The 18,660-nt window shown below is 38.3% G+C and overlaps 1 protein-coding gene across 2 annotated transcripts in view; it reads left to right on the top strand.

Moving 5' to 3' along the window:
* Positions 1 to 18,660, top strand: part of fgf14 (fibroblast growth factor 14) — a 240,026-nt gene that overhangs the window by 837 nt on the left and 220,529 nt on the right. The gene's annotated exons all lie outside the window — the stretch shown is intronic.

The following is an 18,660-nucleotide window of genomic DNA, read 5'->3' as shown; positions in this document are numbered from 1 at the left end:
AAAGGTGTGTATATATGTATGAAGATTTGTTATTGTTGTTTTTGTTATGGCAAAGCTGCACAGGTTTTAGTTAAACTTTATCCGTGTTCACATGATACAGCAAACTACAGTACATTTGAAAAAGTGAGGAAAACACATTTTATAATAATACGGCTCCTTTAATGAAAACAGCGTCACCAAGTCATTGTTTCACAATTTAAAATATTCTACATTAGCGCTACTGTACTCAACCTGCCCTTAAATTAAACCATGCTCACATGGGCCACTTCTTGAAGTTGCTGCAGCTTATTTTCCCAACGAATAAGAGACACAATTTAACGATATAACGTGGAGCAAACGACAGAGAAACAAACAAAAAAGGTCCTTCCGTTCGTGCCGTGTCAGCACTGAGGGGGAAAACTGCCCTCTTCTACAAACACTGCAGTGATATTCTGCCTGTGGCGCCAGAATGGAACTACTGCACCATTTAAGGTGGAACGGAGGATACGAACAAGAGCTGAACTTAGGCGTCGTGTAACTTACAGCCCTTCTGCTGTTATAGTAAGCTGGAGGAGACACGAGATAGCTCATACATGCTAACTTTATAGCCTTTCAGCCCTAGCTAATGTATGGGGTGCCTTTTTTGTTAAGCTCTAGCAGAAGATGCTGAAGTAAACATTGTCCTCTCAATCAGACTCGGTCTGTTTCAAACTGCTGTCGGTTAGTAGCTACTGCAGCTTTTCCCCCAGCCCTGCATCACTTGTCCATTAGCCTTAATGGCTCGTAGGACCTGTCTTCTGTTCAGTTTTCCTCCCGCAGGCAAAAGCATCATCCACTTCTCTCTGCTGCTAGTCTTTTAGCCGCAGTTGTACTTTTGTCATGCGTAGAGCACTGTTGCAGTTCTTCTGCACCGTGGAGGAGAGGGTTGAGTTAAAGATAAACATTTTTGGCTCCAACAGGCTGATAGCTGTTGACAGAGCACAAATAAACGCCGCTGTGAGCTTTCTGCTAAAAAAAAAGTTGATGTAACTGAGAGCTTGAACCAGGCTTTTCCCACATATGCACTGCAGTGTTTGTAGAAGAGGGCAGTTTTCCTCCTCAGTGCTGGCACTGCATGAATGTCAGGACGTTTTCTGTTGTTCCACCGTCTTCCCGCACTCATGGAATCAGTGTCTGTTGGATATGATCCTCTGCTGCAATGTTTGTTGGACCTCATCATAAAAAATAAACTGCAACAACTTTGCGTATGAGTGTGTTTGGTACAGTGAGTTTAATGGCAAGGTAAATGAATGGTTGTGCTGACTAGTATAGTGTAGTATATTATCAATAAAATGCTGTCTTAAAATTCCATTTATTTCCAAAAGGATCCTATATTTTGACAGTTAAGATGTAAATAAAGTGAGTCACAGTGGTTTGATGTGAAATGCTTAATTCTAAATTAGAATAATGATAGTAATCCTATGTCTGAAGAGTTCAAGTCCTATAAATACTACCTCACAGAAAGATATCACAAGAAGTGATAGTGAATTTAGTGATAGTGAAAGAGATGAGTTTTTTAAATAAAATAACACATTTATGATGGTAGGGTACATGCAGAGCATGTGACATGGGGTACGGATTACCTGTTGCACCATCATGTCTCCCCATACCATGTATTCTAAGGCAATATGGTCCCCCCACAATGTTTATTATTTTATTTATTTATTTCAGATTTACTGCTATATTAACGTTATTGCTTAGAAGAAGTGGTGGTTCTGGAAAAAGTGGTTCTTTTAAATGCCTTGACATTAATTATTTCTCTTTTGAAGACAACATGGTTGTATATATCTACAATCATTGTATGTAGTGCTTTAAGAATTCTTAACTTCTTACACAGTACATACAGTTCATATATGGAAAATAAAGCCTAACAAGAGTTTGTTTTAAAAGCATTGTTTTCATGAAACAACAACAACAATTTTACACGAGGAACAGTACTAGCTAGCCAATCAGTTCACAGGTCATTTCCATGTATAACTCAGTAGCAGTGAAGGGTAATTGCCTTTCTTAGGAGAGCTGTGGCCTAGCACAAGACAACAAACTCAGAAAAACAATAGGCTTGTATTTTGCCGCCTAATATGTGTTTTAAATACCGTGCCAAACGTGTGATTCATGACTAGATTCATGCAAAACAAGGACTCATTGTATACTCATGACAATAGATGTTCTCTCATCTCTTTTTAGGTGGGATAATTTGTAAAGGCCTACGTTAACACTTTCTGTACATTAACGCCTGTGTGAAATTAGTTGTATACAGTGAAATAATGACTCCAAATGTCAGTGCTGAGCTAGGAACATGTCCTAGATGGATTTTCCTTATGGACACTATTATATGAAGAAAGCAGGACCTAATCCTGCATCAGTGATTCTGATCTAAGATACTGTCATATTGCAATATTTTAACCACCCTTTAAGTTTCTACACTCACTGTCCATTCTCTCAGCTCCACTGATCATACAGGAGCACTTTGTAGTTCTACAATTACAGACTGTAGTCCTTCTATTGCTCTGCATACTTTGATTTTCTGCTGTGACCCTGTTCTTCAATGATGAAGACCACCACAGAGCAGGTATGGGTTATGTGGAGGATCATTTTCAGTGCTGCAGTGACACTGACATAACATTGATATGTTTGTGTGTTGCACTGGTACGAGTGGATCAGTAAGAGTAGTGCTGCTCAAGTTTTTAAAGACTGTCCACTCACTGCCCACTCTGTTAGACACCTCCCTCATTGGTCCACCTGTAAAGACTGAGACACTAGCTGATCTGTTGCTGCACAGTTTGTGTTGGTCATCCTCTAGTTGTTCTTCAGTGGGGGTTTTAAAAAATCCAGTCATACCAGCACAACACACATTAACACATCACCATGTGCATGTCAGTGCAGCGCTGAGAATGATCCTCCACCCAGATTATACCTGCTTCTTTTTTACAAAATCAAATTACAAAGTGTGTTCAGGGGACCTGAGAGAATAGACAGTGAGTGTAGAAAAAGCTGGTCTGAGAGGAATAAGGTACTGTTCTGATATGACTGTGTATATTGTAGGCCTACATTTGATTTCAGTAAAGAGGCCACACAAAGTGACATGTTCATAGTGAAATAAAACCATCATCTTCTCTGTTCTGACAGTGATTAGATGTAGCAAAGCATGAGATCTTTTTATTAACCTGCCACGGCAATTACGAGCCTTAGCAGCTTGGCATTAATGAAGTTACTAGGAGCAGAGGTAGCGTGAGTTTAAGCCTCAGAGTTATGGATCTATGCACAGTTCAACATCATATAATGACTTTTCTCCTCTTCTTATTTCACTTGTTTGGTCTCATAATTGCTTGTGCTTACTGAGGTTTTAAATGTATGGTTTCTATGGATGCCTTCTGCTCCAGCAGATGGCACTTTTAGATAGCCCTGGCACTTGGTTGGTGATATATTTTTTTTTGCCTGGCAGGGAAAAAATCTTGCACTTGGCTGTTTCAAGAGAACACCTTTAGGACACTAAAAACACAGCAGGGTAGATGGAAATTTGCTTCTTTGTGGGTCCTAAAGCTAGTTATTGTGGGACTGAATATATCTGCTCCCCCAGGAGGTAGGCTAAAATTTGTGGTGTTCTTGCTTATCCAGAAGAAGAAGGCCATGTTGCTTAGTAATTGCTTGCCAGTGACTTAGGAAACTTGCCTGAAGAAATAGACAAATAAGATAGACAAATAATAGAGTTAGACAAATAATAGACATGAGATACTTCTGATCCACTAAAAAGTAAAAAAAAAAAAAATAATTTACAGTGGAGAAGAAAACTTATCTTTAGTTTCAGATAAACATGTTTGTTATTATCTCAGCAAATCTGAGCATTGTAAACCTTCACAGAGATCTTGATTTAAGAACACAAGAGATGTGAGGGTCTTGGGCTCTTTCTCAGGAGAAATATCTAAGCAGCAGGAGCTTCCAGCATAAGTCTACCTTGTTCTTTCAATATGCTACTAAAATAAAATTAGAAGATTAATGAAATCTTGTCTAACTACAGATATTGTTATCTGTCCCTTATGGTGCTCTTTCATTGCAGGGTACCTATTCAACTTGGCTCAGCACGGCTCAACATGCTTTTCAGCCCTGGTCCCTGGTAGCTTTTCCATTGCTCCCCCACAAAATGGAGTACATACACATTGAATAAAATGTATTTATTGATTTTTTGAGGGGGTCACACTGCCCTGGTTTTCACATGTCTTAAACTCACAGGAAAACATGTACATAATTGGTTCCTGAAGGTATGCTCTGTTTTTTCCCTAAAGGTACATGACATTATCTTCAACAGAAGGAGATGCAAAACATTGTAATATTTTATTATAGAACTGTGTAAAATAAAACAACAAAACATAAGTCCTGGGGATGAAATGGGGCATTTGAAACACAAATTTAAAATCTACAATTATTATTGAATAAGGTACCATTATGGGTAGTGGGTATGTTCCCTTGAGGGTACCACCACAGTGACAGTTTTTCTGAGATATTACTCGGCTTGCTTGGAACTGCACATGAGCAGGGACTAAAAAATGACCGGTTCAAGGGAATCATATTTGCCTAGTGGAAAAGCAACAATGCATAGCCTAGTTGAGCTGAGTATACCATGCAGTGGAAAAGCACCATAAGTAGCCTACTGTTGCATTTGGTTCTGTCCTTTTCATCAAAGAAGCCTTCAAGACCTTTATGTGTTCATTACTTTTGGAGCATTATTTTTTTCTGTGCAGCTTGTATCCTAATACATATTTTACAGAGAGCTGTTTATGGAAACTCAGGTCTCCACTTTCAGATCACAGATCATTCCTCTTTACAACAATGCTGGTTTACAGTCTTAACCCAAGATCTACCTGCCTCAGCAGAATCTGGGGCCTCTACAGTGTTAGAAGGGCAGTTTTGTGTGTATTGGCACACGGCTCACGAGCAAACGGCAGCCTCTGTGGTCTCTATGGTAGTGCATCAGCTGTGCCTCGCATTGTTTTCACTTCACACTCTGACAATGCACTCTGATGCTGACTCTGAAAGCAAGCTCTTGAATCTCGTGGCAAGATGTACAACCGGATATGTCGTTCATATTGTTTGAGCTTCTGAAGCCTGTGTTTTCCTGCTCTATCACAGCATCAGCCCAACTCCAAAGGGATACGTAATGAGCTGATAGGTTACATCTAAAGTGCTACAGTAGGTAGATGTGATGCCATAGAAAAAAAAAACATCATGCAATATTCTTAAAAATTAAGTTATTTTTTGTTGAATAAAATGACAATTGCCAATTTTAATACTCAGTGACAAATAAGCAAGAGAATATTTGGATTACAATTAATGCTTTAAGCCTACGTATTTGCACATCTAATACTTACAAGCCTTTCATCACTGTAACCATTTTATATTTTATCCTTCAGTTAGGATCTGCACTCTCACACAGAGCAAGGAAACTGGGAGAATCCTCCAGGAAGAGGATTATAAATCAGTGCATTACTGTATTTTTTTTCCAAGTCTGTGATATTGCTGTGATCATGCATCCAAGAGTGGACACGGAAGGCCTTAGGGCCTGTGGTTGGAATTGAATCATGCGTTTATAGAGCTGTGGCTTTCAGCTCTGCTCCTGGAGCCCCTTTGCCCTGCACATTTGTGTGTTTTCTCTGCTCTAACACGCCTCTTTTAATCCAGGAAATGCTTGTTAATTAGCTGATTAGTTGGATCAGAAAACACACCAAAATGTGCAGGATTTGGCACTTCTTGGCAAACAGCTAGTTTCAATGAACCTCCCAGCACTCATGGCTATGAGCTGTTGTTTATAGCAACACTTCAGATTAGTGTTAGCACTTTCTTTAATTGTAATCTGCTTCAAATATTCATTGAAGTAAAAATCTACTACAGATTACTTCTACAAAAAGCTTTAAAAAAAAACCATGTATAATATATATACACTAATCAGCCACAATATTAAAATGGGAATAACATTGATATTCTTGTTTCAGTGGTTCATGTCAAGGGTGGGGTTTATTAGGCCACAGATGAAGTCAAAAATGGCCAAACTTTAACCAGTTTAATCAGCATCAGGAGGAATCTTATTTGGACAAGGAGAGAACACACCAGTCTCCTCGCAGATACTGACCAATGACCAAAGCCCTGTACTGTTCCCTTACCGCCTAATATATTAGCATATTAATTAATGTAGCCTGACCCTTCAGAGGCCAGATAGAAGCCTTGCCACTTGCTTTGTCCCACCTCCTTCTTGTCATTCTCTTTGACCCTCTGTATCCATTTGCATACCCTCAGTGATAAACATCGGGCAAAGGTGTATGTGCTAATGGGTATAAAGTGCTGGAGAGAGTTGAGGAATGGGAGACGGGGAGAAACTTTGAGATGTTTCACTCCTGCCACCAACATCCTTATCATTGTGGTGGCAAACACCAAAACCGCCCCAGTCTGGGGCAATTGTCACGAGAAAATCCATGTTATTTGCAGTTATCTATCTGTCCTTGCTTTTAATATTGTGGCCAGCATGCTAGAAGTGTCCTGGTCATTTTGCAGTCCCTTTCATTATAAGACAACAATGACGTTGGCATAGTCATCTATTACACAACTAATAATCACACTTTAAAATGGTAAATACAGATAGTATGTTGACTTTGGCTTTCTGAGGAGAATAAGATGTTTCCAAGGGTGTTTTCATACTTGTAGTGTTTTGCTCTGGAACAGATGTGGCCAGTGTGTTGCTGAGAAATGAGCAGAAAGTTATAAGAAAATATGCATAATATATTGTAAATGATCTCAACAGCTTTTAACATATATTTTTAAGCATCTAATAACACACTGTAAAAGTTAGCCCAGTTTGTTTTTTACTAGATGTGTTTTGTGTTTAAGCCATAGGGAGGTTTACACCTGAAGGGTGTGAGTGCTCAATTCAAGGCTGTCTTTAGGACTGAGGTATAAATTGGAACAGGGGATATATCTCCGTTTAGCCTGCACTTGAAGTAGCAGTTGCTCTATTCTGCCTTATTACAGGTCAGTGAAGAATCACAGTCATTTTGTCAAGTTGTAATTTTAATGTAATAATAGTATGTATTCATATTACGTAGAGAGTGACAGTGTGCTGAGATTACCCTTAGAGAGAAGAGTATTTTGAAAGGCATATGTCATGTTTGTCAGTCTGCACAAAGGCATAGATGCTGAAGGCCAACAGTTTGCGTAAGACACCATTTTAGTCATTGTGCTTTTAGATATTAATCAAAATCCTGTAGCTAATTTATTCTGTTCTGTCAGGAGCTGTGACCTGCAGTGCCACACAGAGAGCAAGGAGCTGTGCAGCTGTGAATCTAACCTTGCTTAACTGGCTCCTGAAGTAGTGTGCTGTACATCGAAATACTTTGGAGAAGGGTTCAGTAAGTCTGAGTGAGGACAAAATTAATTCAATTCATAGGCTAATTAAGTGGGAGGTGGTGCTTCTGATTCTTTAGCAAGTGTACTGCAGCTCATTGTGTAGAACAAAGTGGACCTAGTAAAATTACAAAGAGAAATGAAAGAATCTGAGTAATATTTACCCCACTTCCCAACTTCTGACATTTTGGGACACATGAGCACATATATATATATCATGTGTCAGCGGTACTGCAGTGACACTAACATGGTAATGGTTTGTTAGTGTCTTTCACTGTAAGGATTGGATCAGATACAGCAGTGTGGCTTGAGTTTGTAAACCCCTCATTGTCACTGCTGGACTGAGAATAGTCCACCAACCACATGCATACATTGAGTCCTGTTACCACTTATGAAGGACTAGAGGAAGAGTAACACACACACACACACACACAACTGTGTGGTGCTGTGGAGCTTTGGACTGTTTAATGAGAGGGTTAAAGGGGGCTAAAAGTATGCAGAACTCCAGATGGACTACAGTCTGTAATTGCTGAACTACAAAAGTGCACCTATGTTATTAGTGGAGCTGATAAATTGAACAATGAATGTGGAAAAATAGAGGTGGTTTTAATGTTATGGCTGACACAAATATATCCTCTTTTAAGTTGTATATAGAACTGGAAGTTTTCGCTTTACATTCAGTGAGCTTTTTGAAATTGTGTAGATGTAAATGTTTGAGATATCTAATGTAACTGTAGTGACCATTCAAACATTGTTAGCATTTAAACCCTGCAGTTCACTTTTCCCTCTCTACTGTTTCAATGACATATCACAGTTTCTATACTTAGCTGGAAATTGGTCTTAAAATGACGATCCTTCCTCTTGCTTACTGTAATTACGGCAGAGTAGATGATACTTTATGAGCTGTACACTTACTCCTGCATTAAAGCCCATGCGGGTCGCTCTACTGTATTATTATGACTCATGTAAGATGCCCAGATTGATTTCTGGATAACAGCAGGGTTAATATCATTTCGTGGGTTGGCTTCCTTTCTCTTGTGCCTTTGTAGCATTTGTTTTTGAATTTTTAATTTATGTTTATTTTCATGTATTACTCATTATTTCTTTTGTAATTAAGTTTCCAAATAAAAAGTTATTTGGAATAGGACCTTTTCTGTGCACATTATGCATGGGTTATGAAAGTCGGTGACGTCCTAATGGTTATTAGTATAAGCCGATAATCTATTGAGTGTTAATCATTTAATCAAACCATTAAGCCTTCTGAGTCACTCCACACAATCTGTGCCAAATGGTCTTGATAATATTTTTTGTCATGTGAATAGTCACAGCATGTTTTTGGCCTCCATAATTTCAATTATATTTTTGTATTTTTAAATTTCCCACATAAATAATTAGGATTTAATTTTTATGTCAAATCACACTGAGAATGTATTGAACATGTAGAAGAGGGTGGTATATTTTCTGAGTCATATTTAATAAATCTTGACTCTTCTGTGAATTAAAAAACAAACAGCAACAACCACAAAAGCATTGTATTTGTCCTGTCACTTAATATGGTAGTGTGTATTTGTATACCACTTTAGAATAAGACTACACTTAATAATATTTATTGATTTATTTGTTGTTTTATTAATTTATTTTTTATTGTTTTATTTATTTATTTATTTATTTATTAATTGTTTAAAGTCTGTTTATAAATGATTATTAGATATATTGTTAATGTATTAAAAGTCATTAATTATCAGTTATAATACATAAATGGAAAGAGCAACAGTGGTCTGTTGTTTGCCAAATAGTGATCCCACATCCATCTTCACTGTTAAACCTCATATATTGCCAAATACTGACCTTACTTTGTCTTTCCCATCAGTGAACATGAACTCTGTCAGCTCCATAATTAATAACCATGTATTAAACAGATTTACATGCCATTTGTAAACCTTTTTAAATGTAGCCTTTTTTTAAAAACTGTACCATTATTTATTAAGTGCCTATACAGACATTTCAAAATTGTTGCCCCTTTATGGAGAGCATGGAGCCTGTTGAACATATGTGAATGGGTGGGTTATCAGGTGTAAAAATAAGTATTTTTTGTGTAATGTATAATTGTAATTAAAAATGCACACATTCTGCCACTCTTTTCTTTTATGAAAAATGTTGTTTAGTATTGAACATTGTCATTTTATTCAACAAAAAATAAGTCTAGTTAAAGTTGGTGTTTTTGACTTTAGTCATCATGAATGTAGTGTATTAATACTGAATTTATAATTAGGGTTATTTTAAGTACTATGCAACAATTACCATAGATGACAAAAGCATTGCTAAAAGGCTTTAAAGCTTACTTCAGGTCCAAGAGGGGCATTAAAAGACAGACAGACACAGTTAGTTGCTTACCCCTCTTTTTTCTTCTCATTATGTTCATAACTGTAACTGTAACTGAAAATAATAATATTTGAAATCAAATTGTTCCTCCTTTTCAGGAACAATGTTGCCCCCAACCCTTACTCTTCTGTATTGCAGTTTGTCACAATGGCTCTTGGTCTCATAAAAACATTACAGAGGGTCATGCAGTACTTTTTTTATATAAGTTAAGAGCAAATTGATATTTTGTCTCAGGTAGAAATCTCAATGTAGTGATGCTTGAATGCTTCAGATGATCGTATTGTTTCACTTCAGCCCTGGAAGAGCAGGCTTTAACCAGTAAGACATAAGAAGCAAGTTCTGTACAGTATCAAGTGCAAATGTTAGACTGGACAGGCTGTGCCCCTGCTGTGTGTGTGTATGTGTGTGACAGAGAGGGAGAGAGAGGATGAGGAGAGGGACAGAGAGACACAGGCAGTGTGTCCCTGTGGCTGTGTGCAGGGTCCAGTGTAAAAGTCCAAAGCCCTGATGGTAGCACTCCGCAGGGGACCAAATTACTGCTTCTTTTTCACTCAAAGAGCTCGACTACAACTCCATACAAATTTTCTCAGCACTTTCTCCAGAAAGTGCTGGAGGTTTCACCACTGTGTTTTCACTTTTCACTGTTACAGACTAATCAGAGTTCATGTCTGAATTTGTGTTTCTTGAGTTACATCATCAGCTGTGTTTGTTATACCTGCACACAGTGGCTACCCACCTGCTATTGAAACAGTTTGGTTATGGGTTACATAAGTGCTACGGTTAACAGCACTTGTTCAGGTCAGAATTTCCAAGCAACACTTTGGTGAACAAGGACGTGTAGTGTGACTAAGGTGAACACTGAATAGCAGCACCCTTATTTTTATTTTGTTAAAGGTGGGTGAGTGGGTGTAAGAGATGCTGCTTTCCGTTTGAACTCAGAAGTTAGAATTTCTGAATACCAGGAAGTACATTTCAGCTGGAATGCCCCCCACAATTCAGATTTCACAACCCCAAGTTCATAATCCAAGATGGCTGCCTGAAAATTAACTGGGTGTAAGAGCAGTACTGTTTCACAATTTATTTTTGCTTCTTTCTCTTTGTGTCTTGTTAAATTAGTTGTACACACAGTACTGTCAAACTCCTGTATGTGAAAGTGTTTCAGTGGCGTTTGGATGTGTAAAATATTGCACAGTGCACTGATATCAACCGGTATCGCTAACAACTGGTGCTAACTGGGAAAAAGCTAGCAATAAAAACCTAGGGCATCTGTTCAGATGTGATGTCATTTCCAGCTTCAATATCGGATTTAAGAGGGGGTCCTGGGGCTGTCTGTGAGGAATTCTCCCTGTGCCTGTGTAGTTATCCTTGGGGTGGTCCATTTCCCTCCCACAGTCCAAAAACACATGCCTGTAGGTGAATTGGCAACTCATGTTCATAGGTGTGAATGTGTGAGTGTGTGTTGCCCTGTAATAGACTGGTGCCCCCCACCAGGGTGTGTTCCCACCTTGTGCTCAGTGATTCCAGGTATGCTCTGGACTCATCGCAACCCTAAACTGGATATTGGATACAGATATTAAATGAATATATATATATGTATATATATATCATACCTTGTAAACATACTGCAATGGATGAAAATCTGGTGTAAAGCTTTTTTCAGAAGGGTTGTGAGGGGAGAGCAAAGTGGGGACAAACCCACTGGCTGTGGCTTAAATAAAAAAAAAACAATATTACAGTGAGACTGGTCAGCAACAGACAGTGGTAACTCAGGTCCAGGCTGACCGCTGTTGTTTACACTGCTGGGCTTGGAGCAGAGCCACTTTCTGTGGTCTGTACACTACAGATAATGCGCACGCTCGCTCTATGAATGGAACACACTTTTTAAATGTTGAATGGGAGTATGAAATGTGAATTAAACTGGTAGCCGTACACAGGGCTGGGTGAAGTGGAGCTGTGATTGTGTGCTGTAGAATATAAACAGAGCGTCGGACACATCTGCTCACTGTCAACAACTGGCTCTGGGCTGCTGCAGATGGCTTTGGTGTCTCAGTGAATGTGGCGCACCAGTGTTAATTATTTTCTTTTGCATAACCACGGCCTTGTGTTTGCGGTGAGTTCACGTTAAGCGGCTTTTCCACTTATGGTGGTGAAATATGAAACAGTGGGCATTTTAATATCCGCACACAGCTGACATAGGAATTTTCTTTTCTCATTTCTCACCTTTGTGCAAGTGTCAGAGCCACTGCCAGTGTAATATGTCTCCAGTCCTTCACTTTGCAATCATACCTTGTAAAGTTCAGCTGCAGGGAAAGTTACTCTAGTTAGACTTGAGCTAATTTTAGCAATTCATATTAAGAAATGTCATTTTTGCTGAGCCCAACACAGATAAAAACATAACTAGAAATAACCTTAGGTCATCAGCAGACAGAATGAATGTAAGACAACTATGGTTGAGTGGTATCACATTTTCCATACAGTCATACTGTTTACAGCAATTGTAACATCAGCAGGGCTGAGGCGGGGTTGTAGTTTACTCGCCTTACGGGGGTCGCAGAGTGCTTACTTGCCAAGTGCTGCTTGCAGAGTGAGTTTAAATTTCCTTGGAGTACGCTAAAAATGTTGCTAGCTATTTATTTTCAGAGCACAAATTCACCAAACAATAAAACTACAGACTGCGTCCCACACTCCACACTACTGTACTATATAGTAGATAAGAAAAGAGTGCACCTCTGTTAGAAGTACATTAATGTGTTGTACGGAGCTGTATGTGGTTGTACATAGCTGTAACATTTGTGTGCTGCAAGTCTGTGTTGTACTTTAAGCTTGAAACAGAACGGCAGTAAGAAAAGGGCTCTGCATTGGGCTGAACTGCATTTAGACATGGAAAATAATTTGCCCCACAGGGCTGTACAATAATTCAGAATTAATATATCGCAATATAAAATGTTTCAAGAATAATGATATGATTTTAAAACACATTTTTAGTATTTGAATACATATTATTTACAGCATCTGATGTTCATTACAGGGTGATTCTATCAGTCATTTGCATTCAATTTTAAAGTTATTTTAAAATATTAATATTGATAAAGCCAAGTGGTTTATGTTTGATGGTGATGTCATGTTTCTTGTTTGTTCTTGGCAGCTTCTTTTGTTTCTGTGATTTTTAAATGATTTGTTTTTATATCGGAATTGTATCGTATGGATTGAAGTTAAGAAATGTATTGTGATATAAATTTTGGCCATATAGTACAGGCCTGTTATCACATTATCCTTTATATATACAACCTCCATGTTCAAATATATGCAACATTTTCCAGTATGTTGCTATATGACATTGACATCATACTGTACCAACTCTAATAACATTCCTTTCAGTTATAGACATATTTTTAAATGTAATCTTATTTAGAAATAGAATGTATGTCTATTGCTAAACATTTTAGATTAATCTTGTGTTCACATGAAGAGTTGCATTTGTGAAATGCAGAGCTTTTAACTGACTACTTAATGTTTTTTGTGAAAATATGCATCAGCTGCTAATTCACTATGAAGTATACAGTGTTCTTTCTTTCTCACAAATACACATTTGGTGATTAGCACGACAGAGGTATTTCATAAATGTAAGTTATTTATTCACTTTTTATGGCATTCTTGCTTTGAGCTGAATGAACTAACTTCAGAGCAGAAATTTAGATAATTTCTTTTAATTTGTGTTTAATTCAAATGCTGTAAGACACAACCTCCTCTAAACTGGATTTACTCAGTCTGACTGTTGTTTGCTGAGGTTTGTGCACTTTAACACCTGCACAGAAATATGGTGTCATGTATAATGTCCTGCAGTCCTGTCCTGTCTCCTCATGTGTAATAAAGCCTTTCAGAGAAACTATCCCTATGGGGTTACCCTTAAAGGTATGTATTCAGAATTTTTAGTTAAAGAACATGTGCCATATTCTATATTACATGTTGATTTTTAAGCTGTTTATTTAATACACCCCAGTTAATCAACAGGGCTTATATTTAATTATTTTATTTTGCACAGTACATTCATATAAAGATTACAAATATTCACCTCTCCTTCTGGAGAAGAGAATGTAATATGCTTTTAGGAACAGAACTGGACATTAAAACCACTGCTGTACCTTTGAATGTACAATTAAACTGTTTGAACCTTTAGGTTACAATTTTGAAAATGTAGTTATGAAAAACAGATATTAAAATCACCACGGGCTCCTGAGTGGCACAGTGGTCTTAGCGTTAACCCTGTCATCAGCAATGAGAGGTGGGGAGATCTAGAGTGCAATTCATTCATTCATTCATTATCTGTAAGCGCTTATCCAATTCAGGGTCGTGGTGGGTCTAGAGCCTACCTGGAATCACTGGGCGCAAGGCGGGAATACACCCTGGAGGGGGCGCCAGTTCTTCACAGGGCGACACACACACACACACACACACACACACACACTCATGGACACTTTTGAGTCACCAATCCACCTACCAACATGTGTTTTTGGACTGTGGGAGGAAACCGCAGGCCCCGGAGGAAACACATGCTGACACAGGGAGAACACATCAACTTCTCACAGACAGTCACCCGGAGCGGGAATCGAACCCACAACCTCCATGTCCCTGGAGCTGTGTGACTGCGACACTACCTGCTGCGCCACTGTGCCGCCCTCTAGAGTGCAATGGTATAAAATAATAATAATAATAATAATAATAATAATAATTAAATTTGCAGATATTGCAATCTCTACATAATATTTTATACTGGTCCTCTTCTACAGCAGAATCATTGAGAGGTGGGTCTGGGGAGGGTGGCTTTCTTGGTTCTTGGCTGGATGCCTGCCCTAGTGAATGGCATTGGCCTTGACTTCCCCAGAGGACAGAAGGGGTCTGCTGGTCCTCCCTGTACCTCTGCTACCACCCAGCATGCCAGAGACAAGAGAACAGCTGAAGGAGTGAGGGAGATTGTGGACTTGACCAGCCATCTATCTCTGACTCCAGTCTTAACGAGCAGCTTATGAGTGTGTTTGTGCTTGTGTGTAGTGATGGAAACCATGATATTGTTAAAGCTGGTTTTTATGAAGCCTCTTGGGATGTCGCCATGGTGTCAGGGCTGTGAATGTTAGAGCTGATTCCCTCTGGTTTACCAGCAACATCCTCAATATTCTTGTTTGTTCTGTTTCTTTCCAGAGACTGTTGCGGTAAATTTTTGTCAAGTGTATGTTGTATACTGTAAAGGCTGCACACAAGTGGGTTGTATATGTCATGCTGTGTTGTCATGTGTTTATTTTCTGGGTGGGTATTTATTTATTTATTAAGATCCAGGCCTGCTATTTTGTTAAAAAATATTATTCACTTTTTCACTTTATTCACTTTAGGAACAACAGGTAAGATTTGGTGTTGTTGATCCTGGGCTCCTGCTACAGTTGCAGATTTTAATTCACTATTGCAACACTTTCCTGAAGTCAAGAGAGAGGGAGTAGTTTCCTACCCTCCTCCAAACATTTCATAGTGTGGTTTCTGCAGTGCTACTCCCTGAGTAGCAACAACAGAGGCCCTGTTGTAACTATTACAGGTCAGTGAAGCGTCACAGTGATTATGAAACTATCTGCCTGTTAGTTGCTGTAGTTGAGATTGTTGTATTCTAAAGGTTTATTATTTATAAATTCTGACTTATTAAATGCTTTTGTGCATTTTCTTATAACTTAATGAGTGGACAAACCTGTATTGGACATTCAACATTTATTTCAACAATTATTTCTGAATGTTGTAAAAACATAAACACAGCTTCCAGGTTTCGTTACTGGTGTCCAGTGAAAGCAACAACAGTTTTATATTCCAACAACTCAGTGACTGTGCCTTTACAACATGGGTTCTTAAGCGTTTTCTGCAGTTCCCCTTCTTTGTAGATGAGAATATTTTTGAGCACCACCCCTTTGTACATAGAGTTGTTTTGCATTGTTAACCCATCTGTGGTAGTGAATACACAGACACACACACACACACACACACACACACACACACACACACACTCAAGGGTACCTCAGCCATGGATTTATGGAGGAGAACAGTGCTATTCCTTCACTCTCACCACCCCAAATTTTCCTGCCTTTCATGGAAATCGAACCAACAACCTTTCAGATAAAATTTTCTGCTGTTGTTACAAATTTCTAACAATAGACTGATATTTAAAGAGACACTGCACAGTAAATTCACCACTGTTAAATCAACACTATTAGTGTTTAATTAACACTGTTAGTGTAATAATAGTGTTGATTTAACACTGGTGAATTTATTGTGTATATAGAACCATAAACAATGCACTTCCATCATTCTGAAGAATCTGAGGAAGCTGAAGAATCCAGGTAACTGTCTGTGAGGGGTTTCTTCTGGGTGCTCAGGTTTCCCTTATTGTCCAAACCTTCCACATGTTGGTAGGTTGATTGGCGGCTCAAAAAGTGTCCATAGGTGTGAGTGTTTGAGTGAATACGTGAGTGTGTCACTACTCTGTGAAAGACTGGCAACCCAGGGTGTGTTCCCACCTTGCACCCAGTGATTCTGGGTAGGCTCTGAACCCACCCTAACTCTGACCCTTGGATAAGCAGTTATAGACAATGAATTAATTAATTATACATTACACAAAAAATAATTTATACCTTGTTTGTAAACCTAATTTTGTAAATCAGAATATGTGTTGGTTTATTATACAGAAGGTTGTTAATTAGCTCTCCCTACTTCTAATTACAGTAATGAATTATTGCCTGTGATACTGTTTTACCAATGTATATGTATGTATCTGTGTTTTTGTGCCTGATTTTATGTTTGCTATTGTTTGTTTGCAGGTATTTGTCATGATTGTAATGGGTTTGGTTGTTAGCTCTGCAGACTGCAAATGTTGGACACCTTTATGGGGGCTTGCTGCTTTTCCTGTTTAATGCAGACTCGGCTGTGTTTGAGAATTTGTTTTTAATGAAGCACTCAGAGCATATTTTGGGGTTTCTGCTTTTTTCTGTGCTTTGAAGTTCTGTACCTGAGCAAGTCAATGACAGATTCCATTATAGACTGCACACTGCTGAGTCAGTGAGGTGGCACTACCACTGTGTCTCAAACAGAAGCATACGCAACAAACATATGCAAATAACATGTAAACAAACATCAGTCTGGCTTAAAATGAAACTTCAGTAATAAGCTACTCTTGTTGTTTATTATGAAACAGTAGGGTTACTTGGGGGGAAGAAGCCTCCAAAGGTAAGCTGCTTCCCACTGTAAGACCCTTTTTTCCCTTTTGATCCAAGGGTGGGGCCACATCTAATCTCATTACCGGTTGAACTATAATTTCATCTGTGGTCGCTAGATAATACACTGTAAGAAGTTTGTCAGTTCAGAATGAAATTGTTTTTATTTTCATAAATCATCACTTTTATTCAAATATTAAAGTTTTTATTTTACATTTACCTTTATGGCATTCGGCCACTGTTCTTACCCAGAATTACTTCCAATCTAATTACAGAGTTAGGTGTTTAGTGTTTGGAGTCTTGCCCAAAGGTTTTTATTGGTCTAGAATAGATCCAGGGTTACACCACACAACTTGTAGCCAGATTTTAACCCCAATTTCCAGTCTGGCCATGTCTGTGCTAGATGGCTCTAGTCTGCAGTTAAGCTCTAAGTCTGGTGCAGTTAGAGTTGAGGGTTGGAGGCAAAGTCGTGTAGTGTGCTAGGGGCTCTTACTCAGATCTGTTTTCAGACCATTCTGAGCATATTTTTATTTATTTATTTTTTCTCATAATCTTGTAGTGTCAGCTTTTCACCAACTCAAGTCTGAATGGGTCCCATAAACAGCCAATGAAAACGGAGTGCAAAGAGTAAACACAGACAATTAGATACATTCATTCATTCATTCATTCATTATCTGTAACCGCTTATCCAGTTCAGGGTCGCGGTGCAATTAGATACAGAAAACTGGTAATGTTTCAACATGTGCACTCTACAGCGAATGATAAAATGGTCTAATCATGGAAAACTACAAGACATCACATAGTGCTTGATAAACATGTCCCCAAATAACCCATATTACTTGCAAAAGAAACTACATTCCAACTTTATTCTGATTTTCTTTTCCACCTTAAATGAGGCAACAATTACATTGTGCAGTCTGCTACACTGCATGTCTGATATATTTGAAACATTTAAGATGGAACTTGGCCTCACGTATGTGCTATTCTGTATGAGCTGTTCTACTGATTTCCAGCTCTCTGCTGTACATAGAGATGGCACAGACCATGTTTTCCCATTCATGAGCAAAATATATTTTTATGTTTTCATTAATATGTGTCTTCTAGGGAACGTGAGTCACATGTTTGTTTCTGGAGTTTGGGGTTGTATAGTGTATTCTTTCTAGTTGCGAGATTCTTAGTCTGTTTAGAGTTTACACTGACTTTAAAAGTCATTTAGTGAATACAAGTCTTGAAGGAACCCAGCCCTAGCCTCTTGTGTATAATTTTCTTTCTTGTGAATTTGCATGTGTTTATGCTTCTTAAAAATTTACTCCCTCTTCTTATGCACAGAGATGATTTAGCCTTATATTCAATGGATAATGTTCATCCGATTCCCCAGCTTTTATTATTTATTACAAGTGGTGTAATAGTTCTTCTACTGAATAGAAAGTGCCTGGGATGTTGTCATCTTATTGTATTCACACATTTATGCTCACAGATTTACAGTTTTTATGTAAATGTGGTATTCAGCAATAAAATTTCAACTGGTTTTTAATGGTAAAAAATTCCTGTCAAAAAAGGATTTTCATTTAGGGTGTTTAAATTTTTTTTTTGTTTATTTGTTTGTTTATTTGTTTATTTTTGTAGCCTAACA

This window comes from Hoplias malabaricus, chromosome 12, assembly GCF_029633855.1.
Source record: "Hoplias malabaricus isolate fHopMal1 chromosome 12, fHopMal1.hap1, whole genome shotgun sequence".
NCBI lineage: Eukaryota > Metazoa > Chordata > Actinopteri > Characiformes > Erythrinidae > Hoplias > Hoplias malabaricus.
This window is presented reverse-complemented; position numbering and strand designations above follow the sequence as displayed.